We start from the raw sequence: 14,980 nt of genomic DNA, 5'->3' as shown, positions 1-14,980 counted from the left end.
AACAGACTCAATGCAGTGGTGGTAAGAAATCAGTCTCTGGTATCTGTGTGTGGGTCCAGAGCTGGTGCCCTCTCTCCATTGGGATTTGCACCTTGGAGCTGCCAGCACTGGTCTGTCATGGATTGCTTCTCCTGGCTGTGAGGGGGTTTATTTGCTTTAAATCCTAAACCTTGAGCTGTGTATTAATAGCACAGTAATGCATTGCTTTTGTGTCCAGCACAAGCCAGGGGTTATATAAAACACAGATTAATGGGAATCAGCAAAATACAGGAGCATGTGGAGGGATGCTGTGAGAATGCCTTGGAAGATGGGGCAGGAGGGAGGTGGCAGGTCCAGACAGTAGAGAAGGCAGCTGAGTGGGTTCAGAGCACTTCCTGGCAGGATTTGCTCCAGTAATTGTTCTGCAGCCCCCGATTCAGGCCATTTCCTGAACCAGCGTGTGTGCGATCAGGGGTCTTTTGTCCCTGGGTGATAACAAGAAGGCAGAATGGGGGTCAGGGAATTTAAGTGGAAACGGCTGCTTTTTGGTTTTTTGGGTTTTTTGTTGTTTTTTTTTTCCTTTTCCTATCTGATATGCATCGTTTCTGCAACTGCAAAAAAGCAAACACAGTACAGGCAGAAAGATGAATGAACAAGCAGTCATCTAAAGGAAAGGCGTATCTTTCACTAGGTGGTAAATGAACCTCCATTCCCAACATGGCTCGTTTCTTCTCTCCCATCACAAAAAGCAAGGTGATACTTGGGTTAAGAAAGGCTGAGAATTCTTAGAAGCTCGTTCCTGCTCTTGCTCCTTGGTGATCGGTGGGAGGTTGGTGCTGATTTCCAGAGAGCCCATGCACAACCCAGAACAGCAGTTCCTCACATTTGGGCAGAACAGTGCCCTGTTGCAGACTCCTCAGCCCAGAAACATTGAAGATATGCTGAAGGGCAGCAGGGATGCTGATCCAAACCCCTCCTGCTGCTATTCCTCAGAGCAGGGACAGGGCAGGAGAGAGGGAAAGCAACAGGTTTTTGGGCACCTGCCTCTGATGTGACCTTCCCTGGGAGAGCACGACCTCGGCAGCTCTGCCCTCCCCGACGGGAAGATGCCTCCCACCCCGGGAGGAAGGCACAGCTGGACTCCAACCATCAATCACATTCCGCCGGGAAGAGCTTGCATGGGTTGTGGGATTCCTGGTGGGGTGACTTTTTTTCAAAGCCTCCTGCAATAACAGCAACCGTTGCTCAGCTTCCTTTCTAGATAACCTTTTTCCTGCTGCCCAACATGTTTATCTGCTGCAGACAGGCTGGCAAGATGAACCGGAAAGCTGATACCTTATCTCTCCCCCTCAAGGAGCCTATTTAAGTGCTGGAATGTGTTGAGATGGTTAATGATTGTTAAAATCCAAGTGAGGAACATGGACCTAAGGACAGGTCCTGCTGGGAGGGAGCACTTAGTCAAAAAGGAGACTTGAGGGACTACAGCCTTTCCAGGCTCTTCTATCTTTTTTCTGCCAAAAGATGCATCACCTAAAATGTAAAGTATTTGTTTAAAACTAAAAGGTACAGACTGGGTTTCTGGTTAATCTGGGGGTTACCACTGCAGACTTCTCCCAACTCAGTGAGGTTTGCCATGTCCCTTGGATATGGTTTTATCTGTGTCTCAGTTTACTCACTGCAGGAAATACACTGCTGTGGGTCTGCCCTGCAAGGGATGCACTGTGTGATTCCTCACTCATCCTTTAATCTGACTGCTGTGGGAAGCAGTAAGATGCTCACCCATTCATAAAGGTAAATAGGATTGGAGAGCTATCGGGCTAATTGAAATGAACGGGGCTCAGCGGCTCAGACAGCCTTACACAATGAAATGAGACCTCTCCAGGGACACAGGAGTCAAGCAGAGCTTCAGCACTTCACTTATTTCACCCACTGCAAGTGGCAGCTACAGCAACAGCAATTGTAGGCACCAGGATTTGAGCACTGTGACAGGAGAGGGGCCAGGGAACGCCGGCGTGGCCAGGGTGATGTCTGTAACAGCTGCTGGGGATGGGTGAGACAAGCTTATTTTGGTCCTGACCTGGGTGAAAAAATAGCTGTTGGAGATGTTGCCAGCCTGAAACACTATGCCAGAAAGAGCCGGGGTGCTCTCCTTCCTGATAGGCAACTGTGTCCCAGCACACCCAGGGGGGTAGGATGGGGAAAGGGGAGCAGGGCCAGGCAAACCCTCACACTGCTGCATTGTGTGGCCCTAAGGAGCTCTGGAAGTGCTCAGATCCCAGCACACAGAGCAGCAAACGATGGGAGCTCATGTGCATGCGAGGGGTCCCTGACAGCACCCCTGAGGGCCGGGCTCAGACCTGGGGATGGTTCTTTGCCACTCCATCTGCTCTTGGACTGTGTTTGCTAGAGAAACTGTTCAGCTGCAATGCACGCTGCTATCATGGGCTGCTGCATCTGAAAGTTAATCTGTTCCACATCACCGACTACTTTTCCATAGCAATGCATAAGGAATCACCCTGGAGCAGACCTCAGCCTGTCTCAGCCAAGAGCTTCAACAGAAACACAGGTGATCCTGTGGCAGCCAGGATTCAACAATGTGCTTTTTGGGAGGTCTGGTCCCATCCCAACCGTGCTAGAGCTGCCCTATCCCCTGAGGCTTTTCATCCCCTGCAAAACTCTTGAAATGAGACACTGCAATGTGCATGTCTGCAAGATCCTCCAAATTCTCTTTGCATCTTATGAGGTCCTTGGCTCCATCCTTTTGGGTAGGAGCAGGACACCAGCCTCAGTCACAGCCTTTTTGGGGGTTGCAGAGAGGACCCTGCAGGGAAGCAGGATGGGAGGCCTGTGGTACTAATTTTTCTCTCCATGATGGGATTTGATTACACTGATGAGGAACGGGGCTGTTATGGCTGCTATGTCCTGGCATAGCTGATCAATCCTGTGTGTCTCTGCCCTCGACCTCCTTGTTTAATTCCTTTAGGACAGCTCTTGTATTTTTGGGGACATTGCAGCTCCAGTCCTCACCCTGCATCTCTGCCGGGTGCAGTGGCTATCAGGATGGGGCTGGGCTGCCCTGCAGATAGAACAAGGCCAGCTTAGCAGTTGTCCCTGTCAATGTAAAAAGCAGGAATGAGGGAGATCCATCTGAGCTGCTCGGCGCCTGTCTTGTGATCCTGAAACCCAAGAGCCCCCCCTGACTCAGCAGGTTATTAATAACCCCCTGGCTGTGCTCCCACCGCAGTGCCTGCCAGCCCTGGCACCGCCTGGCTCTCCTCCGTGGTGAAGTGAGATGCACATCCCAGGCAAGGGCAGGAGCTCCTTCCTGACAGCCCCCACACCCCATCCCCACCCACAGGGCTGGGCATGAGTCTCATGGAGGGATCTGGAGAGACCCAAGGCCTCTGCACCTCCTGCAGCACAGGAGAGGCTCCTGCTAAAGTCAGCCTCATTGCATCCTTGTCCCAGATCCTCTGGTTTTTATATCTAAAATCAGTCCTGGTCCAGGCTGCAGGACAAGTGAGTTTGGCCTCCTGGAGTGTGGCATCAGCACTGCCACCTACCCCCTCCCCAGGCTGGGGCACACTGGGTGTCCCCAGGCTGCTGCAAAACCTGGTGGCACTTGGCCCGTGTCTATTTGAACAGGACAGGGTCTGCCAGCCACTGAGCGTCCATCTGTCTCAGCTGAACCTTTTCTGTGGTCATGGCCTTTGCCTATGCTCCTCTTCCAGGCTTGTGAGGGCAAAGCAGATGAGCCACAGGTCCCTTGGAGACGAGGTGGGGGGAAAGAATGGCACATTCAACAAAACTGTGGTGATGATGCAATCTGACTTTGGTCTATTCCAAAGGGAGCACCCGGGCTGCAGGCAGCCTCCTGGGGGTCCCTCAGCTCTGGTGGTCCCTGCCAGCCCTGGCGTGCACAGACCAGAGCTGCCCAGGTGCCGTAGCACACCCACATCCCCACCACATTACACACAACAACCCTATCCCCAGGGGCTCGGCAAAGCTGGGGGTGATTTGGTGTGAGGGTGTGTCTGGCTGTGTTCACCAGGGCTGCCGCTCGCTAGCCAGGTTCATTGGCACTCCTGGGCAGGTTTTAAACAGCAAAGTGGAGGTGCCCACAGCACCAAGAAAAACCCGCTCCCGCGTGGCGAAGCATCTACTCGACACCTCGGCCGCCTCTTTGAGCACCAGCGGTGGGTGTGAGCCCAGCGCACCGCGGGGTCTGTCCCCCGACACAGGGAGTTGAGATGCGGGGAAAGGGCTGGCCGCTGCCGGGGGCCACCCTCCGAGCCCTCCGGCCACCGGGACACGCAGCAGCCGGGACTGGGGACAATGGGGAGAGCGAGGCTCGCCCGCCGGCGGCTCCAGGCTGGGTTTGTCGCTCCATCTAGTGGGGACGCGGCGGGATGTCGCCGCCGCCCGGGATCGCGGCCCCGGGAGGGCGGCCCGGAGCAGCCCCCGGGACAGCGATGCTCCGGGCCCTGCGAACCCCCCCGCCGTGTCCCGGGAGCTGCGCCTTGTGCCCCCGCTACAAGCCAAAGTCCCGTGGGAAGTTACACCCCGAGCCGTGCGGCCGTTCCCGAAGGGACAGGGACGGAGGGGCAGGAGGAGGGTGGAGCTTTTGGGGCAGATGTTGTGTTTTCCCTGAGCAGAGGTAATTAGCACCCACTGAAATATTTAGGAATTGTGTTACTAATTAAAGAAGAAGCTGAACTCAAAAGGGACCATGTGTGATCTCCTGAGATGGGACAAATCTAGTCACGAGGAAAAAAACACTCACTAAAGAGTAGTTATTTCATGAATTCCCCAAGAAAAAGGAAATGCTGCAGCTCCAGAGGCGTTCCAAACAACGGCCTTGGCTTCGGGGTTCTGGAAGTGCATCCTGCAGCCTGTTAATTGCAGTTTCCATTTCTGTCTCTGCACGTGTGCAGGATTCACACGCTGGCCGGGCTGTGATCATCCCGTCAGTGATCAGAGCCACGCTCGGCAGGGACAGCAAGAGCTGGCTTGTTTACAGCAGGGGATAAAGCTCTACCAAAATCCACCCATTTTCATCAGCTTCAGCGTATTCAGAAGCAGCTGATAGTTCCCTTTGTCCGGGTGAAGCAAGATATTTTTGAACTGTGAAACAGCAGATGTCTCGCTGCACATGAAGGGGAGGAATCAGATTGCTGTGATGGAAGGTTGGAACCATGACCCCAAATGTGTCCGTGAACTCACATCCTGACCACAGCTATGGTCATTATGAGGGTTTCAAGGTAGCAAACAAAATTATTTGTTAGTTTAAATTTGGACTGATCTTCAGATTTAGAGTGAAAGAAGTTTGATATATTTATGTTATGAATTGTCATAAGAGTCAGGTTGATCTAACACAGGAATGTTTTGACTTTCTCAGAAATATTCCTTGTGTTTTGAGATACAGCTTTCAGGACCCTATGTTAAATAACTGGATCCCCTTATTTGTCTTGGATTTTTTTTCCAACCTCTTTGAAGAAGGGGGCTTTGATAGAGTAAACAGATGTGTTAACTGAAAAAAACCCCAGGTGCTTCTGTAAGCGTTTTCCTGTGTATTTTGGAAGTGAGTGTTGTATTGAAAAAACACCCAGGTCTTTGCCTGACAAAACTTTAGTAGTTGCACCTCCATCTCCCTGTTTTCCCCTCTTTTCTGAATGTGCTGAAAACTCAGCATGTCACCAACCATCTTTGGAGTCTTTTGAAGAACACAAGCTGTCACATTGTAAGAAAGGTGTGCGATGTTTCTTGATTTTTTTTTTTCTTGAACCTCTTGCTATTTAAGCAACCAAGGTGAGGGCTTCCAAGTGGACGTAGCAAGAAAGGCTGGGCTTTAAAAGCTGCCTAAAGAACAGCCTTGGTGTCTTCTGAACAGCACAGGCAGAAAAATCACGGAGCCAGGATGAGCAGAAGCAGTAGACTTGTTTTGCAGTTATGCATAAGGAAAAACTGAAGTCATGGCCGATGAAGTGCCTCCAAAATACTTGCACTATCAGGCAACTGGTATTTGGTTTTTGTTGCAAGCAAAGCTCAGTGCTCAGGCCAGCTGAAAGCAATTCACTTCTCCTTGGAAGAATAGTTTCTTCCTTTTAATCAGCTCTGTTCTAAATGATTTCCATTTTTAGTGCCTTAAATAGTCATTTTGGTTTGTCCTTCAGGCAGCCAGCATTTTCTCATGAAGAATGGAGTGGGTCTGCAGCCTTTTAAAGGACAAACAATAGCCTGGCAAACAAACAGTTCCATGGCATATTGTTTTCATACAGAGCCTGCAACTCCCATGGACTGCAAAGAAGTAGAAACCAACAGCCTCTACCTGATCTGGCAGCTAGAAGAAGCAGTAAATAACACAATTATCACAATTAACCCAGTTTGGAGTAAAGGCCAAGATTCCTGGGTTTTCATACTTTTTCCCCATTCCCAGTATTTCATACTCTATTTCAGTTTAGACTGGCGAGAGACTCCAGCTTCCTCTCTCATCAAAATACCTCTTCATACTTTTTAAAAAGCTTCTCTATTGATATTAGGTCTTAAATAAGAGGGGAAAAAATCTTTTCTATTTGAAACCCAATGTCCCTTTGTTCTACTTGAGGTCTGGCTTTCAAAACATTTCCTTATATTTGGATAACAGAGCCTAATACGTGGGATTTCAGAGAGCTGCCAGAGCTACTCATGTCTTCTCTCCCACCTCTCAAATATGACAGCTCAACTCTATTGATGTTCTTGCTGACTGGGTTTTGGGTCCTAAGGCCCTGCTCACTTAGTTGCAGGCTTGAATTTCCCTGTAGCTGTCTCAGATGAGCTAATGAAGTCAGTGCAGGCATGAGGCATTCTTGATTTAGACACAACTGAATTTGAAATCATTTTCATGCTTCAGGGCATAAACAGCTCCTACTTCATGGAATTATAAAGCATATTCTCCCATGGACAGGTTATTCCACAACTGACCATTGCGTGTTTCTCCTGCAGCAGCTGATGTTGGCTGCTCTGAGACAGAGGGAAAACTGGAAGGACTGTGACCTGACCCACTAAGGTAAATGTGTACTTTGTGGTGCCAAATGGCCTCTGGATGGGGAACAGAGAAGGATCACTTTGCTTTTTCCAAGTGTGTTGTGGAGCTTTGTGAATGACTGCGAGGGCAGTAAGGCCCTGTCCTGTGGTGCAGGCTGCCATTTACAGCTGAACAAAGTGATAGCAAAATGGCACAGGAGCACTGAGCCTGTAAATCACCTTGCTTGGTGCAAGGCAGGGGCAGATTGATGGATTCAGAGCAAATTTTTGTAGAAGCTATAGAATATAATAGAAATTCTGTTATTTCTAGGAGGCCTTATACCAGAAGACATTTCTGTAGGTGCATGTGCTATACTAGGGCTGTAAGTCCTCTGTAATGGGTATTTTATATTTGGCAGGATTTCTCACTAGTGGAAGGATGAAGCACACAGCAGGATTTCTGCTCTCACTTATAATTAGTCCTGCAAGGAGGAAGCAGAACATTCCTGAGTTTGACTCTCTTGTCCAGGGGATAATTTGGTAAGGTCTCTGGAACAGGTGAAAAATCAGAGTGGGTGAGCTGTTTTTCCAGAATAGACCCTGCACAGAGCTATGCACTGAACTTCATCCAGATGAAACCTGTTCTTCAGTCTCTGCCCAAACCTCTTCTCATTGTTGACACTCCTCCCTCACAGTCTGTTTTGGGTCTAATCCTACCAGTTCTCACTTTACACCAGTTGTTTTGGTTTATACACAGGCTGGTGAGAGGTGGTGCAGGTCTTTTGAAGAGCACCAGAAGAAATTCCTCACCTTATACCAAGGTCTGATAGTGTCCCCATAGACCACACGTAGTTGACGAGGATGTAGAGGAGCCACACTCTTCCCTGTGGTGGTAGAGACAAGCTGTGTCCTCTGACTATCCAGATTGTGCCCAACTTTGAACAGTGAGGTGGTAGAAAATCCAGTCCTAATGCAGTCCTGAGCCAGACTTGCAGAATTCCAGAGCTGGCGCTGGCACACTGCTGGGCACAGGTGGAAAAGTCAGGAGCTCGTGGGCACTGCAGTGTACACACCTGGTAATGAATGTACAATTCATTTGTCTTCCATTTGTTTACTTTGGCCTTTTGATCGCCACAACTGTTTGCATTAATTTTTTCTTTAATTGGTGCATCTCTTCCCTTGGCGTTGGATCGTTGCCTTGGAAATGCACAGGAGACCTTCGGAGAACTGCTTATTACAGCAGCAGGTGTGGATAGTGCTGACCTGGACAAACCTGTGTGAGTCACCTGCTGATGGTGAGGGTTGTAGGTGTCTGAATGAGTCACTGAAAGTGAGGGGACCCCACATTCCTGATCTCCTGAAGGGAAATGTCAATGCCTTTGGGTGGCTTCTTGTGACTGTGCACCTGTAGCTGCTCCCGTGGAGGACAGTGAGGTTTGTATGGGCAGGAAGCAGGTTAGAAGAGCTATTTGTATGTGTGTGTACTTGTCTGACCAATGGAGAAAGAAAGAATTAAGTGGACTAGACTAATGCCCCAGCTGCCAGAGAGTTGGTGAGAGCAGGAGTTGGGAATGTCGGGCAGGAGGGTGAGCTCCTGTAAGGGGAGAAGTGGAGAGCATTGTCCTACTGTCTCTGGACAGGCAAAACACTTCTAGAAAGATGAGATGAGATGAGACACCAAAGGGGCAGGAGTGAATACTTTGATATGCAGAAAAGGACATCTGACAACCAGATGATGGTTTTCAGCAGTGCTGGTGCATCTCTTGGTAGCTCAGTGCCTGGCAACTTCAGTAGCAGCGCAGATCAACTGTAGGAACATCCCATATGGCCCAGAAAGCTGTTCATGCATTTCTTCCCTCTGCATTACTCTTGATGACTGTTTGAGATCAGACATATCTCTCATGAGCAGTGATCCGGGTGCCCGGCCTTACGCTGTTCCTGTAACGTGGAGAGAGGTGGGAATTGTTCCTCCTGAGACGTTGCCTGCACTGGGGAAATGTGCTGCAAAATTCCTCTAAAGCCACCTTCCCTTCATGGGCAAGGGCATGTGGGGTGACAGCGTATGACTGGTGACCCGTGAATAAGCTAAAGAGTGCATTTGCATGACACCAGCAATTGCCCAGGTGCTTGTCCAATATATACAAATATACATAAATATGTGCGTGCACCATTTTTCTGTACTGCTGAACAGTCCCTAAGAAATAAATGCACGTGTACCTGCAGTCTGGCCTTTTGTCACCAAATGTCACACTGACAGACACCTGTGTGTGTTACAGGACAGGGAAGGAGAATTAAAGAGAGGCTGCTCTGTCCTTGGGTGCAAGGAGACCACATCTCCAAAGCTATAAAAGATCCACTGGGCAGAGGAACTGCAATTTGCAGTAACTTTTACAACACTATCTTTAGTGCCAATTTCTTGCCGGTGCTGCTGCTCGGGTTGTGTCGACCTGAAGCTCTTTTCATCTGAAGCAGGGACTGTGTTTGCCAGTGAGGCTACTGGAATTTTATGGCTCTGTAGAGTGTTTTGGGAGAGGAGTGACTGCCTTGCTCTACTGCATTCATTTCCATCATCCTTAATGACAGACCAAATTAAAAGATATTTCTGGACTGAAGTCCTTCCAAGGGGCAGCTCCTCCAGGTTGCCTTTGAACCTGCTGCCCATGAAACCAGGGGGGAACAGCAGGCAGCCTTCAGTGGTGTTTTCTGGTCCCTCTCAGGCTGGACAGGAATCCTCGTGGGCCTGTCATCGCCCCATGTCCCCGTCATTGCCCCACGGCTCTGGGGTCATAAAAATGTGAGGGAAAAACTTCTGGTATCCCCTTGGAGACATTGTCCCTGCCACAGGAGGTTTGAGCTGGGATGGTTGTAGCAGTGATGACCCTTGCCTCATAAGAGAGATGGTCCAGTCACCCAATCCTCCTCGATGCCCTTCCTCTGGACCCACTCCAGAAGCTCTGTGTCCCTCTGAGAGAGGCTCACAAAACCACAGATTAGTTGGGGTTGGAAGGGACCTCTGGAGATCAAGGCAGGGTCACCTGGAGCAGGTGACACAGGAATGTGCCCAGGTGGGTTTGGAATGTCTCCAGAGAGGGGGACTCCACGCCCTCCCCGGGCACCTGTTCCAGAGCTCTGCCACCCTCAACCTAAAGAAGTTCTTCCTCATGTTGAGGGGAAACTTCTCGTGTTTTAGTTTATGGCCATTGCTCCTCATTGCACCGCTGAAGAGTCTGGCACCATCCTCGGACATGCCGTGGAGATACTTACGTGGATTGATGAGATCCCCTCTCAGCCTCCTCTTCTTCAGACTAACCCGGCCCAGCTCCCGCAATGTCTCCTCATACGAGAGATGCTCCAGCCCCCAAATCGTCTCTGTGCCCTCCGCAGGACCCTCTCCAGCAGCTCCTTGTCCCCCTGAGGGAGCTCCCCCTCAGCGCCGCCCCCGCGGTGCCGGCGGGGCCCTGCAGGGGGCGCTGTGCGGCAGGGCCGGGCCGCCAGCGGGAGGAGGAGGAGGAGGCAGCGAGTGCCCGGATCGGCCGCAGCCGCCGCCGCCGCCCCGCGCAATCCGCCGCCATCCGCCGCGCCCCGCGCCCATTGCCCGTCCGCACCCGGCTCCGCAGGCACCCCCGGCTCCCCGCCACCACCACAGGTGGGTATCGGGGGCCGGCGGCGGCGGCGGCCGCGGATATTTGGGGCGGTGAGTGGGGCCCGGGGGGGAGGAGGAAGGGGAGGGAGAGGGAAGGTGGGACGAGGCAGCGCTAAAATGGAGCCGGAGCCAGCGGCTGCGGCACCCCGCGGCCTCCCGGCTTGGGCGGGTCCCCCGGGCGGCTTGGGGGGAGACTCCCCCCAATGTCGCGCTGCTGTAGCCGCCGGTGTTTATTGTGCGAACCGCCCCCCTTCTCCCTGCGGGAACGGGGCCGCCGCGGGGCCTGGCCGGGCCCATCCCCGGTGGGGCTGGTGGGGCCGCCCGGGCTCGGGGCCCCTTGTCCGGGCTCCGGCCCCCGGGGCCGAGCCGCCCCCGCCCCGCTGCGCTCCCCGGTGGGTGCAGCCGGGGCGGGGGGCTCCCCGCCGCAAAGGCAGGTTGTTTTTCTTCGTCGTCTGGAGTGTGACACAAAGATATTTTTGTCGCGCCGTGTGTGTGTGTGTGTGTGTGTGTCTCAGCAAAACAAGGGGGGGGGGGGGGTGGCATCCAGAAGGCTCGGCCGGTTTGTTATTGTGCGGGAGCTACAAAAGGGCCACTGAGGCCGAAATGCGGCTGGGGCGGGGGAGCGAGGATGGAGTTTATGCGCTGGGCGAGCTCGTTCGGTAGGTTTGGAAAGGTGTTTTAGGGTTTGGTTTTTTTTTTTTTTTTTTTGTTCAAGAAGGAGTTTCTCATCTCTGTGTGGGAGCAGCTGTGCTGTAAGCTGGGGAAACCCTAATGTGGGTCCTGGGACACGTGCTGAGCATCTTCTCTGGGGGGTGGTTTTAGTCGTGTTGGTTGTGAATTTGGAGGGTTTTTTCTTTAAAAAAAACCCCCATGATCTCCAAAGTCAAAGCTGCCGTAAGGGGTTTGAATGAGCTGGGAATTGTGGGGTTTGTTAGGAAAGTTGTTTTGTTTGGTTTCTGTCTTCTGAGTGTGCAAAGGGTGAGATGTACATTGAGTATCTACTCATCAGATGCTTGTATATTGGCGTTACTGGTGTTTGGGGTGAAAAGGTACAGTAAACATTAAACGTTTAGGAATTTAGTAGTTTTGTTTCTCTCTAGGAAGAGGTATAAAGACACCTTGCAGTGTCTACTTCATCTCCAGGGGGGAAGGCATCCCACCCCTTCCAGCACTGAATGCAGGTTTATAATGGAAGTTTTACTTTTTGTTGAGCCTTATCTTACAGATTCATTTGAGGCCTTCACTGGAATGGGCTCTTCCATGATGGATAAATAGCTGGTCCCTGTCTTGGAGAGTGCAAGTTTGGAGAATCAGCTCCTGATTGAATAGGTTTCTCAGATATAAACTGGCCAGGACAGTACTTCTGTACCTGCCTTTTCCATGTTCAGTGGTCACTGGGGTACTGAAACCCCAGTGTTCCAAAGACTACTGCTCTGAGCCAGAGACTGGGGAGTAAAGTCACCTGGAAGAGGTAGGGAGGCTGAGGCCATATTCTGAAAGTGGAATTTAAAGAGAGGATGAAAAGTGAAGTTTTCAGGCTGATTTCTGACTGAAAATATGAAACAATTATATGCATTTTTCACTCCAAATGAAGTATTGTAAACGAGCCCAGGTTTTATCAGAGGCACATCTCTGGTCCATGAGATCTTCGTGGGCTCATCATGGGTGATGCTGCTTCTTTTGGGTCTCTGGCTTAAGACGTTCTTCCTAGTTAGCAGAGTATTTTGGGGTTACAATAAACAACACCTCTCCTGTAATGATTTTCTTGTTAAAATTTAAAAGTTCAGATTTAAAATCATACTCAGAAAAATCGCAGATACTATTTGGAGTTGCTGCTTTGTTGTTTCCACAAGCCAGTGTGAGTACATCTGCTGTTAGCTGTATTTTGATTTTTTGCTTAATTTGCTAAGTGCCTTGAGTATAAGTTGATTCCTTTTTTTTGTTCATTAGTCTGGTCTGCTTTTCTGCAGGGTTGAGTAAACTAGATATCACACATCTGAGGATGCTTTCTGCAGTCTTCACTGTTAAGAAAACAAATTTTTACTTGAATTTGACAGATACCTTTCTTAAAGAAAAGAAATTAAACCACGTGTTTGGTATGGATTTCGAAATTTGTCATTATAGACAAATTGGTGCCTTGGTTTTTCTAAATTGGGAGAATTTTTCTTTGGTCTTACAGTGCATTTTCTGGATGAACTCTTGAGCTTTTCTTTGTTTTTTCTGTGTGTGCATGAGAGCTTAAAAGGGCAGCTCAGCCAGCTGGCTGAAACTGGAAAAGTGAGTAAATAGTCCATAAAGATGCTGGAAGGGAAATGCAGGGTTTAAAAGCATTTTTGTTTCAATAAGTGAGTAATATTCCTAAATATTTTTTATTAAAATTATTTCACTTTATAGTGACATCTTAATAAAGCCTTTTAATAAAGCTCTGTGTAAAGCCTGACTTCAAAGGCTGATTTATTTGAACAACCTCCTAAAGGTAGTGGTGGCATTAGAGTCTGTGTTTGTCTGACGCAGCTCCCTGTGGTACCTGAGTGATGGTACAAGACAGACAACCCTCAGTGCCCGTGTGGCCTCCTCCTCCTGCCGGGGTCACGCCTGAGGTGTGACTGAGGAAAACAAGGGCCCTGGTGCTGCTGGGCTTTACCTGACCTGTGCAGTGCAGCCTGGGTGATGATCCAGTACAGAATTACCTGCCTATTCAAGAGTGCTGCTTGCTCAAGCCTTCATTGTGCTTACCTGAGTAATTGAAAGTATTTAAGGGCAAGCTGGGCTAGGTTTAAGTGCTGTTGACAATAATAGCAAACCTTTTGTATTTTTTTTTTTTTCTTTTATGATGGTAGTCTGCAAAGAGATTTTGCTGTAGTGGCATTTCCACTTAAAACTGTGTATTTTCATGTTGAAGGAATAGAAGCAGTATGAGCAGGAGAAACTTAGTAATACAGGATAGTAACTTTAGGAGAGGGAAAGGGTTTATTCCAAGGGCTGGACCTCTCTGGTTCCCTGTTTCTTTTTACGGACATTCCTCATTTATTCTGCAACTTGGCACTGAGCCGTTGTCTCAGTATCAGACCTTGCTCTTCAGCTGATCCTGCCTTGTAAGTGGGTTTTGTTTTTCATGTGTCACTGACTCATTCTCCTAATAGGTCGATAAGTTCACAGCTCCTTATCACTAATTTCTCGTTTGGAGCAGAAGAAATACAACGGTGGTTCTGTCAGGTATCAGACAATGAGGTGAGAGCACAGAGAACAGGTAAAGGCTGGGGAGCTGCAGCTCTCTCCATCACAGAACAGCCTTTTCTAAGTTCTGAAATTGACTTCCTTACCAAAGGGAAGCACCCTCTGAGGGTGGGTTTTGCACACATCTGGGTTGGTTGAAAAGTTTTTCCTTCCCCTACAAGGCTAAAATGGGGCTAAAGCAGGACATTGCATTATATTCAGCCTCACTGAAACATAGCTTGAGCTCATGTTCTGTTAGTAACTTGTACTAGAATTCAGGATGTTCCCTGCATGCACATGTACTTCTTGTGCAAAACTAACAAAGCAACTGGAGCTTATGAGCTGTTTATTTCAGAGCAAAGCTGTTCAGATACATATAACTGTTAAATCCTGATCTGGTTTTTTGTCTGGGAGCATTTGGACAGTAACTAAAGTGGACTGGAGGCCACTTTAGTTGTTCTGTAGTTCCCTGTGGCATTGGTTGGTTGTGAAGCTGCTTGACCTGCCGTGCTGTGGGGTGTGTGGGGACAGAAGTTGTTAAAAGGTGTATATGCAGTTCTGCAGGGGGTTATTGAACTTGCAGCCAAAATCCAATGTCTATGTTTTGATTCCAACACTTAGATTTTCAGGAAAGTGTTGGTAGGCTGGAAGGGGTGGAAAGGTAAGAAGGGGGTGGAAGGGGGGGATGTCAGCTCACTGTTACATCTTTAAGAGACTACAGGTATTAGTTTGTGGGGAACTGAAGAAAAGTCATACCTTGGGTGAAAGGGAAGAGGTAATGACCAGGTTTGAAATGTGCAGCTGAGCCGGGCTTAAGTGTGAAGAAATACGGGAAAATAACCGGGAAGAAAGTGAGGACTTGCTAACAACCCTCTAGGATCTGGCCAAGAGCACCACTATGGTGAACCATAGTATTTCAGATGTCTGCCAGGCTTCAGTCAGCTGTTGGGAGCATCCTCAATAGCCTTCTAATTTCAGGTGGGTGGCACTTAAGAGGAGTGAACTACCTAGTATTTGCGCAGTTAGCACCCTTATGGAAGAGATTTGGTGGAGGAATCCTTCCCAGGTAGCCACTGAGACATTTAGATGGGAATTGTAGTGATGGTGCTCCAAGGAGTGAATAGAGACAGATTTGAAGAG

General features: G+C 49.5%; 1 protein-coding gene across 9 annotated transcripts in view; it reads left to right on the top strand.

Annotated features, from left to right (window-relative positions):
- Positions 1 to 10,531: 10,531 nt before the first annotated feature.
- The window catches only part of PRRC2B (proline rich coiled-coil 2B), a 46,863-nt gene continuing 42,414 nt past the window's right edge, over positions 10,532 to 14,980 (top strand). For 7 of the 9 annotated variants that reach the window (XM_032130808.1, XM_032130811.1, XM_032130813.1 and 4 more), the window contains exon 1: positions 10,537 to 10,675. The gene's annotated coding sequence lies outside the window, so the exon portion shown is untranslated. Of the gene's footprint in view, positions 10,676 to 14,980 lie in introns of all 9 variants that reach the window. The other 2 variants (XM_032130807.1, XM_032130809.1) reach the window with 2 other exon arrangements.

This window comes from Corvus moneduloides, chromosome 21, assembly GCF_009650955.1.
Source record: "Corvus moneduloides isolate bCorMon1 chromosome 21, bCorMon1.pri, whole genome shotgun sequence".
In the NCBI taxonomy this organism is placed as follows: Eukaryota; Metazoa; Chordata; class Aves; order Passeriformes; family Corvidae; genus Corvus; species Corvus moneduloides.
This window is presented reverse-complemented; position numbering and strand designations above follow the sequence as displayed.